Source organism: Thalassophryne amazonica, chromosome 10 (assembly GCF_902500255.1).
Source record: "Thalassophryne amazonica chromosome 10, fThaAma1.1, whole genome shotgun sequence".
Taxonomy (NCBI): domain Eukaryota; kingdom Metazoa; phylum Chordata; class Actinopteri; order Batrachoidiformes; family Batrachoididae; genus Thalassophryne; species Thalassophryne amazonica.
In genome coordinates this window covers 47562915-47585769 of record NC_047112.1, presented here as the reverse complement: position 1 = coordinate 47585769, position 22855 = coordinate 47562915, and the positions used below count along the sequence as shown (strand labels likewise).

Below are 22855 nucleotides of genomic sequence, written 5' to 3'. Positions count from 1 at the left end.
TAAGCACAACAAAACTAGGAAAACAAGGTGGTAAACGACGTATAAGAAGAACAAACCTGACAAAAAACATAACTGATAACACAAATGAGAAAAGCAAAATAAACAAGTGATAAACAATGATCAATAATACAAACACAATCTGGCAGAACAAAACTGGAATGGAACTGGACAATGGCTCGAGTGTGAAAAGTAACAAAACAAAGTAACAAAGCAAAACTAGAACAGAAATAACCACATGATGAAAAAAATAACTAATACATTAAAGCTGGGGCCGGAGGTGAGCCAAAAGGGGATGCAAAATAAGGACTAAGACCTAGACCCAGGCCGGGCATGACAAGAACAGTTTGAAATTAATTTAAAATGAGTAAATAAAAAAATTCAAAATACATAATTAAAAACACAAGTAAAAGAATAAAACGGATAACAAAAATTAAAGCTATTCATAAGAAAGAGAATAAAAATATGTTTTAAGTCTCGACTTAAAAATGTCCATGGACTCTGACTCGTCGCAGGGAGACTGTTCCACAGAGCAGGTGCGCGATAAGAAAAAGCTCTTTGGCCCGCTGACGTCATTTGGGAACAACAATAGTCCCACATCCTGTGACTGCTAAACCTGGGCCAGCACATAGGGTTTCTCCGAAATCGGTGAAACGTGTCAAAAGTCTGGCAGCAGCATTCTGAACCAGCTGAAGACCCCTAATGTTTTACTGTGGTAACCCTGAAAGTAGGACATTACAATAATTCAATGTAGAAGAAACAAAAGCATGAATCTTGGTCTCAGCATCAGCCATAGACAGGATGAGGCGGATCCTCGGTATATTTCACAGATGGAAAAGTACTATTAATTAGTTTTTAATATTTCACTAAGGTAAATTTATAGACTGCTTCACTTGTAAGTGAATTGTTTCCATTGTTCATGAGCACTTAACCCCCCCAGTGTTGGCTCCACATAGCACCACACTTGTGGCATAGGGAGTCAGCCTGGTAGTCTTTCTCTACAGATAAATTATACCAGCAGAGTTCTTTGTGCAAACAGTTCAGATTTCAGGAGAAGTCAACTTTTCATGCAAGTTTAGGATTCTTGCACTTGTGTTCAAAATAACAAATGTGTTTAAAAACTAAATAAAGCTCAAAATCCTTAAATTAACTTTTATTTCCATACATGCAAATGCACTGGGAACACTACACATTCTATTCCAAATCAAAACATCAAATTTGTTATTACTTTACAGAAAGTAAAGAAAAAGGAATATTTGGCTGTTCAAAAAATAAATAAAAAATATAGCAGTGTCTGCATTTTTCCTTTGTTGACCTTTATTACACCCTTACAGGTGGCCTTTATATTTAAGGACGAAGGCAGCAAATGTTTTACATGGTGGTTGTAGTGCATTTCTCTCTGAAAATCTGAGTAAAATGGGCTGTTTCAGACATTGTTCAGAAGAACAGCGTACTTTGATTAAAAAGTTGATTTGAAAGAGGAAAACATAAAGAAGGGCAGAAAATGACAGGCTGCTCAGATAAAATGATCTCAAATGTGTTAAAATGGCAACAAAACCAGAAAAAGTGTAAGAAAACAGAAAACCACCATTCAGCTGGATCAAAGAATAGCCAGAATAGCAAAGACTCAGCCGATGATCAGCTCCAGGGTGATCAAAGAAGGTCTAACGTTACCTCTGAGTACTGTAACAATTAGAGGACGCCTATGTGAAGTCAAAGTATGGGCAAGAAGTCTCCACATAGTCCCGTAGTTGGAAAACAACATGTGCTGAAGAGGTTAGTTTGTTAAAGAACACAGTGACTGGCCTAAAGATAAATGGAGCAACATTTTGTGGACTGATGAAAGCAAGATTGTTCTTTTTGGGTCTAGGGGTCACAGACAGTTTGTCGACCCCCAAAAACTGAATTCAAGCCACAGTAAACTGTGAAGACAGTGAAGCATGGATCATGATATGATGATGTTTCTCATACTATGGTGTTGGGCCTATTTATCACATACCAGGGATCATGGATCAGTTTGAATACATCAGAATACTTGAAGAGGTCATGTTGCCTCATGCTGAAGAGGGAACGCCCTTGAAATGGGCGTTTCAACAAGACAACAACCCCAAAGACACCAGCAAGTGAGCACCATCTTGGTTACAGAACAACAAGATTAACATTATGGAGTGGCCAGCCCAATCCCAGGACCTTAATTCCATATACTTGTAGGGTGACATCAAAAATACTGTTCCTGAGGCAAAACCAAGAAATGCAGACGAACTGTGGGATGTAGTCCAATCATCCTGGGCTGGAATACCTGCTCACAGGGCCAGAATTTGGCCGACTTGATGCAGCGCAGATATGAAGCAGTTCTCAGAAACACAGGTTATACAACTAAATATTAGTTCAGTGATTCACAGCTAAACCTTCAAGTAATTTACAGTTTATACAGTAAATGTTTGAGTTTGTATGAAAAATACAGATACTGCTATTTTTTGAACAGCCTAATATAATTTTTTCCTCACTTTCTGTAAAATAATAATACATTTGACACATTTTTCTTCATGTTTTAAGTTGGAATAGAATGTGCAGTGTTCCCAGTGCATTTGTGTGTATGGAAATAGAAGCTATTAAAAGGATTTTGAACTTTTTTTAAACACACTGCTGTTATTTTGAACACAACTATATGTTGATGACTGCAGTCTGAATGTCCTTGTATTTTCGGTTTTTATTTTTTCCTTGTCTCTGTTTTGGAGGGAGGATGGTCGGTGAGACATATGCAATTTATAAAGCAAATAACATGTTCCCTCCCCTAAAACCTTCCTCAACCTCGGGACCTGTGTAGGATTCCCATTTCTTCTTCTACTGCTCAATAACTAAAGTCACTGTTTTCCATTATAGCTGAACTGCTGCTATCTTGTTCATGTGGAAAATCAGCCTTCACCTGATACGTCAATTCAGGTCAACACAAGAAATATGTGGCAATAATGTACTGTTAAATTGGAACTACTCTAACTACTCTAAATCATACAGGAAAAGAAGAAGATGATTAATGTCCTGTCATATTACAATGTAGATGAGTTTTTCTCAAATTGTTGTTTCCTTCTCTTCCCGTGTTTATTCTACACCCATTTTCCATTACGTACTCGTCTTTTTTTCCAGATCTCTGACCACGTAAGTCTTCCTTTTTTCATATTCAGTCTGTTTTTCCTGTCCATAATTTGATTAATTTGTCTGTTTTTTTTTTTTTTTTGTTTGTTTTTTACCCTCACTCCTTGTAGGTCATTTTGACATTTTCACCAAATTTGGTATGTAGATGACAGCCGACCACAGAACTGCCCTCAAAAGCAAAGGTCAAAATTTTGACTTTTCACTCCAGTGAAACTTGGCATACATATGTCAATGGGTTCTAGAACTGCCAAGGTAATATCGAATTTACTAAAGTCAGTCATTGGGGTCAAGGTCAAAATTTAAGTTTATCACTCCAGTTTGCACCAAATTTGGCACAAATATGGAGGTGGGTTCCAAAATTGGCCAGCAAGGTCAAATTTGCAAAAGGTCAGTTTCTGGGGTCAAGGTCATATCTGCCTGCCTATTGGCTGTTTTTCCTCCTCTCAGGTCCTTTTGATGATTCCTACCAAACACATGCCAATGAAGGTTGACCCTACAATTGCTTTTAAAAATTAATTTTAGCAAAGGCTGTTTTGGACCAAATGTGGCGCACAGTTGGATTCCAGAATTGCCCTGGCAAGGTCAGCCAGAGGTCAATCATTTTTGTGAAGTTCAAGGTCACTGGGGTTAAATGTCAGATTTCCGAAGCTGTTACTGTCTTACTGTTACTTCATACCCAAAAGGTACTATTACATAACAGGAAATGAAATATATAAATGTGAATATTCCAACATTTACAGAGACGACTTTGAATCAACATTTTCATTGGATTGTAAAAATGAACTGGTCATTCTTCAGAATTCACTTTTGTTTCAGTTTAGAACACAAACAACTATCAACCTCATCAATCAAATGTCAAAACCTCATTTTTTCGCCTTGCATTAACACATTCCTTCTCTGGCTCACATTTGGTCCACATGAGGTCGCAAACATTCATCACAAAATCTAAACACCTCAAGCCTGTCAACACCAAATGTAGGGGGGGAAAAACCCATCTCTCACATTATTCCACGTATTTCTCTGATCCAGAGGAATGTGTGTGTGTGTTGGCGGGGGGGGCTTGTGTTACTTTAGCGGCCCTGTGTGCTCCCACACCACTTTATCTCCCAGGTCACTTTGTTGATCAGTATTACTCCTACTGACAATGTGATTAGTGTGTGTGTGTGTGTGTGTGTGTGTGTGTGTGTAAGTTAGCGAGAGTTACTTGATGAAATTAGTCTCGCGGAGTGTCGTCATGAATCAGTCTCGGATGATGAAAGCTTGAAGACATCAGCAGCTGTGTCAAAGTGAAACAGGAGTCTGGCCTCTTCTGTTTATCAGCTTCTAATTGAGGCCTGAGTCAACAAGTGGAGGATGTCTGGGGGGGGGGGGGGGGGGGGGGGGGGGGGGGGGGGTGGGGGGGGCGTTCTATGGGACATCTGCTTCTACATTTCTACTAAATGTTTTTCACAGATTTTTTTTTCTGCAACTGATGTGACTTCATGTGGTGTTTTTGTTCTTGTGAATTATGGAATAGTAGCAGGACAATCACGGAGTCATAGAGTCAGTGAGTCTGCAAAATTCCTTTAACTTTGTAAAACTACTGAATATTCAGCAATGACATTTTGGGTTGTGATAGATAGAGATGAGGGCCTGTGAACCTCCTGTATAGGACTCTGCTGACTCCTTTTAACATACACATCCATCCATTTCCTATACCCACTAATTCCAATTAAGGGTCATGGGGGGGAGGCTATCCCAGCAGTCATAGGGTGTGAGGCCAGGTACACCCTGACAGGATGCCATTCTATCACAGGGCCACATATAGGGGTGATTCTTTAACTACAGGCACTATTGGCCTTGTACATGTAATTTCCACCACACCATTGCCTTACAATATAAAGCACCTTGGGGCAACTGTTTGTTGTGATTTGGCACTATATACATGTGCTGTGATGTTACTGTTTATCTCCATAGAAACTACCCAAACAATCTTTCATACAAACTGTTTAGGGACATTACAGTGTTGTGGTGGAAATTACGGCAATAGTGTGGGACAACATTTTGTTTTAAAAAAATCACAACAGTTGTATGACATTGAATACCCCAATTATGTTTTGATTATTTTACTGATATTTTATTCAGAGATATTTAAAACATTAGAAAAAAATGTTTCTTTACCATTCATTTTTATCATTGAAGATCAAAAGTCTGGGTGTGGGACAAGCACAAAACAGCAATATTTGCATATAATGATGCTGAAAAAAGGTGAAAAAGTCATCATAGACTACTAGAACAAATTTCTTAACACACTTTCATTGTAAAGATAACTATAAAAGTGTGAAATTTCCCCTTTTTTCTGTTTTTCATACAATATGATCAAAGGACATAATAAGTGCCCGTAGTCTAAGAATCACCCATAGACAGAAACACATTCACACCCGCACGCACACGTGTGGTCAATTTAAAGTTCCCAATCCACCGAACCTGCTTGTCTTTGGAAGTGGGAGGAAGCCGGAGCACCCAGAGGGAACCCATGCAGACACAGGGAGAAGATGCAAACTCCACACAGAAAGGGTGGGAAGCAATCTCACGACCTTCTTGCTGTGAGGCAACAATGCCAACCACTAAGTCACCATGCTGCCTTAACGTGCCCAATGACCAGTAAAAAAAAAAAAAAGAGAGAGAATGAAGACAGAATGGTCTTATGTTGCTTGTGAAGCCTTGTTGCTAATTGCAGGGTGCTGCTGGTCACTACTTGTTATGATTAAAGCAGGAGCCATAGTTGTCAACAGGACTCAGAAAGGGCAAAGAGGGCACAGGTTTCTTTGTAACCACCAACTTCATCAGGTGATTTCTTTGAAGAACTCATCCGGTCTGCTGTTAATGGTGGAGTTGGTGGTTCCAAAGAAACCTGGACCCTCTTTGCCCTTTCTGGAGTCAGGTTGACACCTATGAGTCAACTCATAGGTGAGAGAGTCAAATCGAACCCCACAGGCAGGCAGCCGGGAGACGGATGCAAAAACCATAGTGATTTAATAACCCAATATGAAACAAACCTTAACCTCCAGTGACGTGGTGGAGGACAAAGGGAGAATCCAGGGGCTGACTATTCGTACAGGTGGCAGGTACACAGTCACGCAGACAGTATTGACAAACGGGAGTGCATCTGACGACACTGACCAGCAACCATAACAAAATCAACAGACCGGCAACAAACACAGGAAAAGGAGCGGCTTATAAACTGGCTGACAGAATGACAACAGGTGCAGAGAACAAACCAGAATGGAAACATGTGAGAACACCAGAAGACAAAAACATAAAACAGAATGAGGAAAATAAAACCCAGTCCGGAAACATAAAAGCAAAACACGAAGTACATAACAAATACAAAAAACCTGGTACTAAAAGACAACATGAAAAGTGATGAACAAAAACCAAACAGTGCAAAACCCGAAAACTAAGACCAAATATGTATATGGCAAAAACACACAGAACTCAACCTGAGATGCATAAGAGAAACTTACAAAATACATGAAAACAGAAGAGCAAGAATCAGAGGACCAGAGTGGGGGGGAGCATAAAGACATGACAGGAATACAACAATGTGAAGGATTACAGACAGCGGGATAGACACACAGAATGACACACACGCAAGCAAGTGAACAACATGGACCACGGACACAGCCAAGACATGACAAAGACATACACTTCAGACATGAACCAGGAAAAAAGACACACACTCACATAAAAACCAAACAGACACACCCCAAGGGCTCACACACACACATGCAGGACTCACACGGAAGAGGAGGACATCCACAACACACACACACACACACACACACACACACACGAGTCACAAGGACCACAGACGCATGCCTACAACAGGGACCCACACGGGAGACAAAGGGAGGACACACAAAAATGGAATACAAGTAAAATCCAAAAAACCTACAGACACAATCACAATTACTGGTGGTTGGCAAATAAATAATACATAATAATGAATGTTTAGCCTCATTGAATAGAAAATTCCATCCTTCAATGAATGAAAATATTCTTACTTCTGCACATATACACATTCATTATTTGTATACTATTATATATCATTATTTGTATCTATAGCATAATTCTCAAAGGCACATATGTGTATGTTATGCTAGTCTGTCCGGCATTCATTATTTGTTTTATATGACACTTAAATAGATCCACATCATTTGATATTTCAATCAAAATTTGTTCAGTTCTTCATTTGACAGCGCTTCTACGGCCACTACAGATTTCTTCGAGAACACTGTATGTTTCTAATTGGGATATAGACTCAGACTCACTTTTATTGTCACTCGACCCTTACAGGAAGAATGAAATGCAGTTTCTCCAGGTCTTGTTGTAGTTAACTGGGACGATTTTTTTAACCTAATCTATTGTATAAACTTTTGCAGTGTACAGTATGCGCACCCCTGTGGCCATAGAATATATATACACAAGGCACAGGGTCGGCAGCAGCAGCGTTAGAGTATTAAGAAAGTGACAATGTGCATGTTAGTGCAATGTTCACAGTTTGGTGGTGGCTGTTGAAATGTTCAACAGTCTGACAGCATTCGGGTAGAAGCTGTTTTTCAGTCTGGACGTTTTTGCCTGGATGCTGCACAGCCTCCTTCCAGAGGGAAGGGGTGTGAACAAACTGTGCGCAGGGTGGGTGGAGTCTTGGAGGATGCAGGTGGCTTTGTCTCTACATCTGGAGATGTTGATGTCCCCCAGTGGGTGGTAAGCTGCATCCGATGGTCCTCTGTGCAGACTTCACCACCCGCTGCAGCGCTTTCTTCTGCACCACCGTGCAGCCACCATGAGGTAGCAGGACAGGACACTCTCCACTGCACAGCTGTAGCAGGCCCTGAGGACCTCGGTGTTCAGTCCGGCCCTTCCCAATTTCCTCAACAAATAGAGACATTGGTGGGCTTTCTTGATGACAGCCGTGGTGTTGGTGTGCCAGGTGAGAGTGTTGGAGAGGTGGACTCCAAGATACCTGATGGAGGAGACAATCTCCACCGCTGCTCCATTGATGTAGAGGGGGGATGGGGTGGTGGGGGCTGACCTGCGGAAGTCAACAACTATCTCCTTGGTCTTCTAGGTGTTGAGGATGAGGTTGCTGTCTCCACACCACCGTGTCAGGTTCTCCACTTCTCGCCTGTACGCCGTCTCATCGTCTTGGCTAATGAGCCCGATCACTGCTGTATCGTCTGCAAACTTAAGAACAAGATTATTCTTGTGCTGGGCTCTGCAGTCGAAGGTCATCAATGTGTACAGCAGTGGACTGAGCACACAACCCTGGGTGAGCCAGTGTTCAGGATGATGGTGGAGGATGAGGTGGTGTTGATCCTGACACTCTGTGGCCTCCCAGTCAGGAAGTCCAGGATCCAGTTGCACAGTGCTGAGGGGGCTCGTAGTTCAGCCAGCTTGGAAACCAGTTTCTGCGGGATGATGGTGTTGAACACAGAAGTGAAGTCCAAGAACAGCAGCCTTGCATAGGAGTCCTTGTTCTGTGTGGGAGAGGGCCTGATGCACCACGGTGGAGATGGCATCATTTGCCTGTACGCGTACTGGTGCTCATCTACAGTCACATCGATGGTCTGCTTCAGGCGCCTCATCACCAGCCTCTCAAAGCACTTTGTGGTGATGGGGGTGAGTGCAACTGGCCTGTAGTTGTTGAGGCAGGATGGTGCAGAGGTCTTTGGCACAGGGATTATCCTTGATGTCTTGAGGCACGGCGGAACTCTGGCTTGAGACAGAGAGGTGTTGAATATATCCGCCAGAACCTCAGACAGCTGGTGTGCACAGTCTTTTAGGACCCTCCCTGGTAGTCCGTCAGGGCCTGGGGCCTTTCGGGGGTTGATCCTCCGCTATAGTGTAGTGGATTTGTCTTCCTCATGTCACAGAGGCATTTTTCTGAAAAGGTAGTGGAGTCGTTCAATGCAGAAAAACATGGAACCAAAATGCACGAAAGAAGATGTCAATCATATAGTCTATTTTTTTTATACAATGGAACAAAACATCAATGCCATGTGATATACAATCCACCAGTCAAATGACAAGGATCTGTTTAGGTGTTATATAATAAATGATCTACATACACAGCTTTACAGTTTTGCAAAGCTGCCTTTCTATTGCCGAAAAATAAAATGAAAGAATATATATATATATATATATATATATATATATATATATATATATATATATATATATAATTACTCACAATCATGTCACTGGGCTATTCTTGGGGCACTGAAGGTACTTTCTGTTAGGATACTCTTGTGTATCCTTGGCAAGGAGTGTTGAGGACCCTAGCAACTGGAGAAGGCTAAGGACACGCCCATATCTGATCTGGCTGCTGCAGCCTACTTTCAAGAAAATGGTATGGACCTGGTGTCTGCCTGTTTTCTTTCCATCCAGCATCCGCGGCGGTTCCACAGTACAGTGGATGCTGTGACATACTCCCATACCCGATTTGATATTTAAAGTTAACTTCCACAATTAAATTGATTTCTTATCATTTGACAGTTTTCAATAATTAGCAGGTGTGCGGTGTTCTTGTGTCGCAACAGGGGTTGTCCACAGCTGGTTGCACTTCATGCAGAGCTGGCCTGGGAGAAGGAGGGCATCGATGGCATTTTAAAGGCAGCAGAGCGCTGCGGACAGTCTGACCCTTCCTGCCCCGGCCATTCAGCACCAGGCCTTTCAGACGCAACTGGACAATACTGGCTGGTCTCTGACCTCTGAGCCGATTAGGAACCGGACCTGCCACGGAGGAACAGATCCTGACACCACCCACATCCAATGACCCCCACCTTGCAGGGTCTCAGAAGGGGCCAATAGGAGCCAAGGTCATTGGCCAGGCCGATCTTTGATCCTCCATGTTTGGACACGTCCACACACAATGCAGCAGATTAGAATATGGACGGGATGAAAGAGGGCAAAAGGCCTCCGGACACTTGCAGGCAGTTGTTAGTGTGTATTTGTGTGTGTGCATTGTTGGCATGGTGACCTGGTCAGTGGTTGTCAACCAGACCTCCTATCAACCCTCCCAGTACTGTCCCTCAAAAATCCCAGTACCGCCCTCTCTACACCCAGATCTACAGCTCTTGTCCAGGTTCTCTTTGTTGGCGATCAGGAGGGAGGAATTACACCAGGGATGATCCCGTATTACTGGGCCGACTGCCTTTCAGGTTGGGCTTAGTTTTGTTGGCTGGGTTTGTGCTTATCCTCCTCCCAGTGTCTCCAACACTGAACGGATCCCTTTGATGTCCTCATACTCTGACCACCATGGAGCAACAATATACAATGTGCTAAATTTGTAGGGAACAGGTTTAATGTGTTGTAAATGGAATACATAATCCCGGTGATGTAACATTTTAAGCACAACATAAAATGTGACTTTAATTTCAATAAGAGATAAAAATAATAAACCAGCTACTTCGTGTTACCAAAGAATGAAGGTGAGGATTAATGATGCTGGGATACGGGCAGTGAAGGGACTGTAAGAGAAGAAGTAGGATGTGGAGGAATGAGAAGGCAGAGATGGATGTGTGGGATTACAAACCTGGATAGAATGAAAAATGAGCAGTATAACAAAAGGTCAAACAAGGCTGTAAGGAAAAGGGGTTGAGTGGACCAGATAAATGAGAAATGGACTGCATTTATATACCACTTTTCCATTTGCATCAGACGCTCAAAGCGCTTTACAATGATACCTCACATTCACCTATTCACACTCATACACCAATGTTAAGATGTTGCCATGCAAGGCAATTGCTACACACCGGGCGCAACTAGGGATTAAGGACCTTGCCCAAGGGCCCTTAGTAATTTTCCAGTCTGGCTGGGTCTTGAACCGAGGATCCTCTGGTCTGAAGCCCAACGCTTAACCACTAGACCATCACCTATCCCATGTCTGTAGGGACACTTCAACCCTACAGAAATGGGAAAACTCAGATGTGTGTATGTATGCCAGCCTATGACGAGCCTGCACAACCCCCAAACACATACAAAAAACCCCATCCACCATAAGCCCATCCACCTCCATAAGCAGAGTGGGACGGGGAAATGTCCACATACTTATGGACCTGCGTGTATATCAAAGCACAGTGGGATGGGCGGTTGTCTCGCAACCACACTATAAGAGGTGATCTCACACTATCATCACTAGGGTAGCCTGCTAGTTTAGAAATATTGATAAAAGGATTAAGTCATTTGTCCTTTTTTCAAATGAGATATGAGCATCAGATGCCAGATATTGGAAATTAAAAAGGAAACCATTTCATATTTTGTCTTTCATATAAGAAATTTATATTGGTGCATATGACAGGACTATATATGAGGTCATGTTCCACAGCCAGATTAGGTTAAGTTTGGGAGTGTGCACTGCTGCTGTGCTTTACCACATAAAACTGCTTTGGTCCCCTAAATGGAAACCACCCTGGTGATACTTTGGTCCATTCTTATTTCCCAAAAGTAACCATCTACGCACAGTAGTCAGGTGTTACATGGGCATCCTTGGCTGGCCCAGTCACGAGGATCCTAACACAATAAGGATTCACTGAAAATCAGCACAGTCCAGAATTCTCCATGTATCCATGAATGTCATGTTCCAAGGAAAAGTATAACTTTGATGCATATTGTCTGCAAATAAAAACTATCAGTATGAATGCATCCTTGAGCCACGAGTCCATATAGCATTTTTTTTTTTTGCTGTCAGAAAAGTGCTGAGAGATCATCTAGACACTCTGCATCCAAGCAGGTTCAGCATTTTCAGTGGGAAAAAAAATCCTGTAGTTGAAATATGTTTATATGACAACAATAAACAGCTAACAACTAGATTATAATCTATGGCAAGTACTCGCCCTCAGCAGGAACATAGCATCTGTTCAATCTGCTATCACAGATAAGTTTGTTTGTTTCTATTGTGATAGATTTTGAGTGACAAATCAGAAAAATAAACAAACAAAAATAAATCAAAAATAAATCTCTCTTCCCGGGTGCCTGAATAAGCGCTGTGGCAACATCACAGCATCTTTCTGAAAAGTTCAGGGATTTTCAGAGCAACCGCAAAAATAAAAACAACAACAAAGAAAGACCACTGAAAAAGGATGCTGGCTGCTGCATTATGTTTATTTTTGTTTTTCTGGAGGCAGTTGTATATTAGCGTTGCATTATATTTTTGGGACACAACCCATTTAGTGCAATTAGGAAAAGATGTAGAGAAAATCAAAAACGGCATATGGACACAGGTGTTATGTACAAAACATATGGCCTTTGTTTATATAGCACTTTTCCATCTGATGACGATGCCCAAAGTACTTTACTATGATACCTCCCATTTACACACACACACACACACACACACACACACACACACACACACACACACACACACACACACACACACACACACGTGTCAGGGTGCTGCACCAGGTGGATTAAATGCACCTTGGGTGATGAGGACTTGAGCCAAGGATCATCTGCCCTCAAATGTCTAACTCTGAGGCCATGAGTAACCCTGCAACAATATGAATTGTTACCTGTTTGCACATATTCATTGTTATTGTTCTTTTCATCCTTGTTTTTACTAATTTGCTTTTTCTTCCCCACTTTTTCCTTTTCTTATTTCTGTTCCATTTCCCCCCCATTCATTCTGTACCCATTAATATCGTCGTAATATACACTATAAAGGACTAAATCAGAACTGCGACAGCGCCCCCTTGCATTCGACACCTGCTGTGTCCGTTTGGAAAGTATTAACCTGTGACCCACGGTGAACTTTTTCCCTCCCGGCTGTGTGTGTGTGTGTGTGTGGGGGGGGGGGGGGGTGTTAAGGAGCAGTGGCGTGCAGCGTCTTGTCTGTGAGCATCAGTCCGCCGCCGCGCTCAGCGAGCACAGCCAGAGGGTTTGTGTCTGCGTGTGTGTTGTGGGGGAGCAGGAATGGCTGGGGGTCTTGCTCTGACGCCCCTGTGTGTACTCATTCAACGCAGAGGTCGTGTGTCAGGGGTCAAAGGGTCTGTATGGGGGAGGTGGTCACTGGTTTGGAGTTGGGGGGCTGCACACGGCCTAAGGTAGATGGTCTTAATTGGCTTCTGCAGACCTCAGGGAACCTGTGTGTGTGTCTGTCTGTCTAAACACACGTGTCAGTGTATGTGAAGACAAATAGCGGTATCTTCACAAAGGTGATGCTAGAAGATGATAATGTGTGCAAAAATGTGTGACGCAGTCAAGGGAGTGTAAACTACAGACACGTCCCAGCACCGCCATATACCAACGCATTCTGTTGCCATTACCCAGAAGTGCAGCACAGCATTTCTGCAAAGATATGCGAGGTATTTGGCTCCTTGTAGAATTATGAAAGGAAAAAGAAACTACAAAAAAAAAAAAAAAAAAAAAGCAATGCGCCCCACTGAGTATTCTGCTGCCAGTTAATTTCTCAACTTCATCTAAACAGTAGCTCTGTAAACGACCTTTGTGTTGCTTGGAGAAAAGCACTGTGACATATATGGATGTTCACTCGATGACTCACTGCAATATTGTACATGAATTATCAGGAAACATTCCATTATCAACACAACTGAAAAGAAGATGCAAGTTCAGAAAAAAAGAACATAGTAAGTGAAAAAGATAGTAACAAGAATTGCCTTAAAGAACCCAGTCTCGGTTGTCATGTTAAGTCATGAATTTTTTTCAATAATACATTTTTTCCAATAAAATTCATTTTCGCAGCGACTGTCAGAGATCAGCTGCATATTTTAAGAGAGAGGATTGATTTCAGAGATGATTTTAGCTTCTGTGAGAATCTTAATTTTAATGACTTTGTAGATATAATCAAATTTATATGCTTGTCTTGACTTTTTTTCTTATGTTTTCTTTTTATCTGTACTTGTGCTGTATATTCTGTGTGAATAAAAGATGATATATATATATATATATATATATATATAAATAAAAAAATGGAAGCAACACAAAAAGCGATACCTACCAGAAGACTTTGTCTGAAAGTGCAAAAACACAGCTATCTTAAGAGAAAAAGATATTTACTCAGCTCTGCCTAAAGATAATAAGAACAAGTCCGTCAGTAAAGGTCCTCTGGGCAGAAACCTGGTTTTTGCATTGCACCTCTTCTTTGTGTTCTGTGTTTGCAGACGTTTTCTCAAATTGCAAGATTTTTTTTCTGTCCTTTACATGTAGGTGTTTTACTTAAGCACTTTCTACATTTGCTTGTGTTGATTGTGAAGTTGTGTGGTCACTCTTGGCCGTCCCACTATTGTGATTGCAGCATTAAACATTTAACAATTTTCCTGATTATAAGTCACCTTTTTCCTAGTTTGAGGGGTCATGTGATTAATATTCTGATGCAACTTATGACACAAAATAGGGGTATAACAGTACACAAAATTATGATTTGGTATATTTTCAGTACAGTGGAAACAAGAAACACAAGATTAGAGAGATTAAACCTTGGTTTTTTTTAGGCTCATGTATGACAGAGCAGTCTTTCTAGTTTGTTCCAAAACGTTTTTTTTTTTTTTTTTAAATTCTTGTGAAACAATTTTCTTTTTCAATAAAAAATATAATGCCTCGGCCATATGAGCATAAAAATATGAACCAGAATGTGACCTTTTGACCTCTTAAGAGAGGTCAAGGTTAGCCATTTTTTAACTTGTCCAAGGTCCAATTACTGCAAGGGTCTTGCAGTAATGGAGTTATTCTGAGCACAGACAGATGCAAGTCCTTTGCGATACCCGATGGCCATATTTTGACCTCAGGTAAAAATGCGATTTACATTCCAATGTGACATTTTTTTCCCCTCTTCATGGTGCAAATTTGACAAAAGTGACTTAACATCCATAAAATATGACATATATTTTATAAAAATATTCTGACAGCACTGAAGAGACATTAATAAAGTTTAGAAGAAAAAAAAAAAGTTTCTGGTTTGTGCTGATCCTGAATGAGGAGGTGATGGTCTAGTGGTTAAGCGTTGGGCTTGAGACCAGAGCATCCTCGGTTCAAACCCCAGCCTGACCGGAAAATCACTAAGGACCCTTGGGCATGGTCCTTAATCCCCAAGTTGCTCCTGGTGTGTAGCGAGCGCCTTGTATGGCAGCACCTTGACATCGGTGTGTGTGTGTGGCATCATTGTAAAGCGCTTTGAGCATCTGATGCAGATGGAAAAGCACTATATCAGTGCAGTCCATTTACCATTTATCCTGCAAGTGGAAATTAATTGATCAAATTACTTAATCATATGAAAAACCTTTATGCAATGTCACTTTGAAAGTCTTTCGTCTACAAATACAAACCAGTTTACACTTTTATCACTTCATATCTTTTAAAAAAAAATCAACTGCATGAGTTGGAAATTCCTTCAGGGTCACTGTGTGCAGCCATGTGTCATGCAGTCTGTACATTGTTTGATAAAAGTTTGCCGCCTGATCTCAGATGGCCATTGTCTGTGATCCTGGGTGCTCAGGAATGTTTGCTTTGCCAACACTGTAGTTATCATAGTCTCTCCAGCCTCAAGCGAAACGGGCCCTCTGCAGCCTTTAATCAGCCGGACACGGCCCGTCCCTTTCAGAGGAGCAAGGTAAATAACTGCAGGACTTTATTAGGTGGATAATGTGGTCGCAGGGCACAAGACGGACTGTTCCTGAGTAAACAGGACCAGACACCAGCTAATAGCTGCCCCAAACACAAGAACGTAAAGAAGAAGTGTGTGCGTTTAGTCTTTTACCTCACAAGCACCAACAGCATTTATTGCTCTTTAAGGATTTAAGGAGCTCAAACATGCACTCAGGCTGTCCACATACACACAGTGCAAAAGAAAATGCAGGCTGTTAACTCAGGAAGAATACAGACAAATATCAACAATTAACCATCATTGACAAACAACATGGAAATAAAGGTTTTGATGTAGCCTTGGAGTGATAAAGTCTTAAAGCTGTTGTATTTATGAAGCTCCTTTCTCACACAAAGGCAGTAAGAAGTGTTTTCCAATAAGCCGTTAGGTTGCACAAAAGACAACATGAAAGGGGACAAAGTGTTACAAAAATAAACTACACTGTGAGATGGCTGAGCAATAAGGTGATCCTTAAACCTGCAACAAACAACCTGTTCCACGTGTGAAAAGAGCCATTTTTCAACAAGAGAAGGGGACACAACTGACCAACCAACACTTAGAATATTTCAACAGCCACACCAGTCTCGTGACTAACTAGTGGTACAGTCGCCACAGTAGGCCGGGTGGAGTTTTTTGTTTTTTTTTTCTCCTCAGGCCCATGTCAAACTGTGTGTGAACAATGCTGTGATCTTTGTGGACTCTATAGCTGAGTGAGGAATCAGAGGGTAGAGGTGGGATGAAGTCACTGTCAAATCACGAATCAAGTCTCAAATCATAGTGACTACCAATTGTTTGCAAGCTGACTTAAGACTTGAAGACTATTGACTTGATGGTGACTTCGTCCCACCTCTGTCAAAGTGTGTAGGTTTACAGTTGTCCTGGATCAATATTACGATGTATGACTGACTGTTCCCCTGTGCAGTCAAAGTGTCCAACTTGTAGAGATTCACTTGTCTCAGCAGTAACATTCATATCTGTGGGTCCTTGGCCTCGGAGATCGTGAGATACCTGGGAAGAGCTTATGGAGTCATGATGCAGTAAAACAATTAATAAAAGTCAGGAATCAATGTTCATTAAAGAAACAGATGAATACAAAATAAATGACATTGTTCATAAACTCAAGGAGGGGGGCAACTGATAGTGAGAATTTGTATTTGAGAATACAAGTTTTACATAAGGTTTAATAACACAAGGTTTCTGAGAAATATTGTTATTTGGACACATTCTGATCATGTGCGACCAATGTACATATTTAAATCATGTTTCTTTTTGTCTGTGCAGAGCAGACTGTCACATTTCTTTCTGATGCTTTGAAGCACAATTCATTAATTTCACAGTGTTAATTTGGACCTCATTCCTCAATGGTGTAAAGTCCATGGTTTCAAGCTTCATATATTCCTGAACAATTGATTGTAAATTGATTGATTTTAAGGTTCTGCTGCTAACCTATAAAATTGTTCACAGACTGGCACCTCCCTACTTAGCTGACCTAATTAAACCCTACATACCGGCCTGGGCTCTGCGTTCTGCGGGTGCAGGACTACTTTGGGTACTTAGGGTGAATTAAAAAGTCTGCGGGTCAGAGAGCTTTCTCTTATCATGCACCTGTTCTGTGGAATGATCTCCCTGCATAAATAAAACAGTCAGATTCTGTAGGGACTTTCAAGTCCAGACTTAAGATGCACTTATTTCCCCTTATGTATGGCTATCATACTGACATAATAACATTACTATGCCATTTACCCTTTTAAATTAATCTCATTAGGAAACGGAGCGGGCCTCGGCCTCAACTTTCTCAAAATTCTAGGTCTTTTAGTGAAGCTTAGGGCTAGTGGCCAGCGATCACCTTAATATTTCTTCTGTTTTTCTTGTTGTTTAATGCTGACAAATTATACTGTATTTGTTGTCTTTCCGATGCCTGATTCTGTTTTTCTCAATGTTTGAGGTGTGGCTCTATCCAGAGATGGGTGTGATATCTGTTTCTGCAACCCTCCTGTCCTGTGCACCGGAAAAATTCCCTGTATATTTGTTTTGCAAATTGTGTTTGTAGCATGGCCCAAGCAGAGGGCCGCCCCTTTGAGTCTGGTCTGCTTGAGGTTTCTTCCTCAAATCAGAGGGAGTTTTTCCTTACTAATGTCACCTGTGTGATTGCTCTGGGGTTGGTAAAGGTAGACCTTACTTGTGTGAAGCACTATGAGGATTTAGCATTATATAAATGAAAATAAATTAAAAATTGAAATACTCTAATTAAGGGTCACAGGGAGACTGTACTCATCGTTAAAGTAATAGTATCCTCCATAACTGGTAGTCAGAAGGGTATATCAATTTCTTCAATCCTATAAAATCCACTGTGTTCCATTGTCTGAACATGCTTCATCCAGTTGAGGACTACCTGGTAGAGGGGCTGGAGGCACTGGGTGAGAGGTGGAGAACACCCTGTACAGGCCGCCAGTCTATTGCAGGGTCAACACATACAAACACATCCACACCCTCACTTACACCTACAGTTAGAATCACTAATTCACCTAACCTGCTTGTTTTTGGAAGAGGGAGGAAGCCATAGCACTTGGAAGGAACCGATGCAAACTCAGAGAGAACAGTGCATCTTCACGCTGAAAGGATCAGGTCAGATTTGAATCTGGGACACTCTCTTTGTGAGGCAACAGCGCTAACCACTGAGGCTGCAGGGCTACTGCAGAGCAGCACAGTACAATCCTTTCACCAAATCACCAAAAATCTGATATTCTGTGTAATATCAATTAAATCTCTCTTAGCTGTTATTACCCGAGACCATCAAATATGCCCAATGGGTATTGCGAAGGCTTTTCATCCATCCACCCATCCAGTATTGCCAACTTGGCGACTTTCTTGCTACATCTGGCGACTTTCCAAACGCTCTTGACAACTTATTTTCTCAAAAGCGACTAGTGACAAATCTAGCTACTTTTTCTGGCATCACTAGAGACTTTTTGGTGTTTGGCGACTCAAAAGTGAAAGCACGTATTGATCTAGTCTCTGTTCTCACTGTCCACTGCAACTGCAAAGCCACAGAGCCCAAACATTAAAAAGTTGATAATGTTTTCAGTGATCTCTCCCACAACGTTTTTCTTCCTACATCTGGTATGACATCATACTATGCAAATTAGATTATGTCTTTTTGTGACTTCTAGGACAGGCAATAGCTACTTTTCTTATTGAGGAGTTGGCAATACTGCACCCATCTGTCCTCAGCATAAGTCCAGTCCTATTACTGCCAGAGTCTTCAAATTCACAGGGAACATTCTTGGGACACAGACCTTGGACAAGTTAAAAGATGGCTAACTTTGAGATATTTTAAGAGGTTGAAAAGTCACATTCTGTTCCTATTTTATGGTATGGACGTTAGCGTGGTGATGTCACCACACTAACGATAACACCTCTGGAAGAATTTACAAAACATTTAGCAGATGTTAGCATGGTGACTTCACTTCTTGGTGTCGCTAGCTGCTAATTTCACTTCATTTTTGGATAAAATAACATCTTCCTTATATATTATGTGTAAGCTAGCAAGGAATAAACACTTCTAAAACTGAAGATGGTGTTTTTGGAACTTAACACTTCTGGAGTGATTTCTAAGACATTTTGCAGACATCAGTGTGCATGCTAACTTCTGCTAACTCAAAGCGTACTTGCTATGGAGCTATATTTGTCTCATTAATACCTGCAAATGCACAGAGGGTGATCTACAAACATACCTCGATTTGCATCCGCTCTTGACAAAAGCTCATGTGCACACCCTTGCAAGGCCTCCTGCAGACGCCATTAAAATCTAAACATTGTTTATGACGGACGAATAGAGGGGCTTTATTGAACATGTACAAGTTGTACGTTGGACAAAAGGATCTTAATAACTGAAGAACTGCAAATGATAAAGAACGCAACGCTCATATGGTCGAGGGTATTTTAACATTGCGGAATAAAAAAAAAAAAAAAACTTTACATGATTAAGAAGTACAATTGACTGAACAGATGAGCAGTTTGCTAACATGAAATATGTGCTGTTGAGGAGTTTGAAAGGCTTGAATCAATGTGCATGTAAACCTATGGCTTAAAATGTATGCACGCATGCGCACATGCTCATGCACTGGCTGCTGTCCTCAAACAGAGCAGAGTAACAGACTAAAATGCTGACTAACGCATTGATGGCTGGTTCAATATTTGCTGCTGCAGAGAGGAGGCGTGTGGAGGCTGCAGGAGGTCAGGATGTCAGGGCAACGCGGCGGCCTTTCAGCACGGACACGACTGACCAGCAGGTGAACAAACAGGCTCAACACAATAACACACAGCAGGATTTGATATTTAGTTTAGTCTTGTCTGACTGTGCGTACAAATGAACCAATGGAGAAAAACACTCATGCATATATTCATCTGAGCAGAACAGCATCCGTGAATAAGCAGGAATGAGCTGCACACAAAAATGTCCACAACAACAGACTGACTGATGTGCATCAATCAACCAGGACAAGGTGATTTCAAAACAGTTGTCACGTCCTCGTCAGGGCTGTGGGTTGTTCAGGTCCAAATCATCATCGCTTTGAGATCATATTTCAAACTTTTAAACATGCCAATGTCACGTGTAAATAACCTGCACAGCTATATTTTGCATGTGAAATGCGGCACAAAGACATCCTTGTCTCCATCGGCTGTGATGTCAGACGGGTTGGAATGGAAACATTCAGGGAAAACACTAAACCATTCATTGAGCCTAATCCTGTTTAACTGTTTCATGAAGAAAAATTACATGTAAAACAGCCCTGATTGAAAATGCTAATCAAATTAGAAGTGTTTGCTCAGTGAAGATAAGATCAGCTTTTGTTCAAAGGAGACAATGCTCACAAACTCGATGGCCTGTTGTCATCTCAGCTACGCGCTGACGTGGCATGCTGACTAACATTACACGGCCTCATCCGAACACATTCACACTCGCTGTGTTTGCTTTTGGTTTTAGTGCCTGCTCAGATACTATTGACGGCTACTCAAGTAATGTCACCAGACCCCTTTTGGTTGGGCCCTCAGACAGTCAAAGCCGGCCCTCAGCGTCCCCCATCCGGCAGCAAGTGCAGCCTGTCACTGGGGCTCTGTGGATCAGCCTGACTGACGTAAGTAGTGTGGACAGAAACAATTTCAGCCTGGCAACACAGCCAGAATCTGGCAACCCGCCTCCGTGTTTACCTAAAGGCTAAAGCAGCTGAGACCAGAGCTCACCTGCTGGCCTCACTGGTTGCCATGAGTGCTCACATAATCTCATTAAATCCTTGCAAACCCCAAGCTGCTTCTGAGGTCCCGCCCACTCACTAAGACCGCCACTCAATTCAGAAAGAGTTTGAGCGCTGATCACTTCTTCCATGGCAACTCTGCATGTCTCCATTTCTTTTTTCAAATAAAAGATCTCATCAAGCAGGGGTGGTGGCCAAGTGGTTAATGCACTTGGTTTCAGTGCAGAAGGTTCCCGGTTCAAATTCCACCCCTGCCACATTTCTCCATGTAGTGTGGAGTTGCGTCAGGAAGGGCATCCGGCGTAAAACCTGTGCCAATTCAACATGCAGATCCACCTTGGATTTGCTGTGGCGACCCCAAGTGCAAATAAGGGAGCAGCCGAAGGGTCTTACTTTTACTCAGAGGTAAACATTTATTTTCTTCTTTACACACATGTACAGGTGCATTAAAAAAATATATCAGAACAGTTCAATATTTTTTGTCAATTATTTCAGAAAGTGAGAGTTTTATACAGATGGACAAAATTATCAGCTCCCCCTATGAATTTAACATTTTCTTAAAAATCTTTCACAAGTGCTTTTTTTAACAGAACAAGTAATTTTCAACAACATTTCTAAACATTGTAGTCTTATTTTAGATGTTTACATTATTTTACTTCGCACAGCGAAACAAAATTATTTCACAAAAACTAAAAACTACCAGGGTGAAAATTATGATCCCCCTTAAGAACTGACTGAAAAACTACTGTTGTGCTTTAACTTTGTAATGGTCAAAGCTTCTAAAATCAAGTTAAAACTGAGGGTTATCTTCCAATGTTCACATTGTATAAAAACTTCAGGAAGGGTTTGAGGTGTCACTTGAGAAAGCATCCAAAGAAACTGGTTTAGACTGGAGAAAAAAAAAAAAAACAGTTTATGCTCAAAAAGCAGGAAGAGTTATCACAAAACTGAAGAACTAGAGTGAGAAGCATCATCAATAAATTCAAAGACAGCCACACAGTACAGAACAAGCCTGGCAGAGGTAGGAAGTGCAAGACAAGCATAAATACATGGAATTGTATCTGATTAATTATTATTTTTTTTTCCTTTTGCTTTAATAATCATAAAGATATTGGTCTGTCTTGAAGCTGGCTTTTGAACAAAGGTTTCTCATTGACAGAGGAAGTTGATACATGTTCAGATACGTGTTGGTTTACGTGTTGGCATCAGAATTTTGGCTCTCTGTTGGGACTGTTTACACAGAGACTGCTACCTGCTGCTTTGGACTTGAATTAACAGTCTTTTTCAAGACTTTTTTTTACCTTTTTACTTTTTTTTTTTTTTTTTTTTTTTTTTTACTTTTTTACTGTGCTCCAACGCCTAAGGAAGACCTCTAACGGTCAAAACATCGCGACGGAGCACTTTTATCAGTTAACTTTCATCAGTGTTGGCAAGCTAACTAGCTTGCTAACGCTTTCGTTTTTATTTATTTATTTATTTATTTTATTTTTTTTTTTCTCTCTTTTAGCACTGTTGTCGTGCGTTATCTGTGCTGCTCCACAGCGTGTTTAGTTGATTTTTATTTTATTTTAGCACCGTTGTCGTGCGTTGCCTGTGCTGCTTCATGGCCTGTTTGGTGCCTTGATTGGGCTGAATCACCTTTAAATTATTTACACATTATTCACTTTGTGTGGTTTTAGGAATCCGCTAGGTTGCGTAGCTACTAGCTCTTAGCCGATTTAGCATGGCGGCTTCTCCTGTCTCTCCCGTACTTTTCTGCTCTGGGTGTGAAATGTTTAGTTATTCCTCGGCCTCCTTTAGCAGTAAC

General features: G+C 41.3%; 1 long non-coding RNA gene across 1 annotated transcript; it reads right to left on the bottom strand.

Moving 5' to 3' along the window:
- Positions 1–2: 2 nt before the first annotated feature.
- LOC117518737 lies at positions 3–21869 on the bottom strand. Its single transcript, XR_004563059.1, has 3 exons — positions 21792–21869; positions 16665–16671; positions 3–14 (listed from the first exon to the last, which is right to left on the bottom strand). It is a non-coding gene; the product is annotated as an uncharacterized LOC117518737 (long non-coding RNA).
- Between the last annotated feature and the right edge of the window lie 986 nt (positions 21870–22855).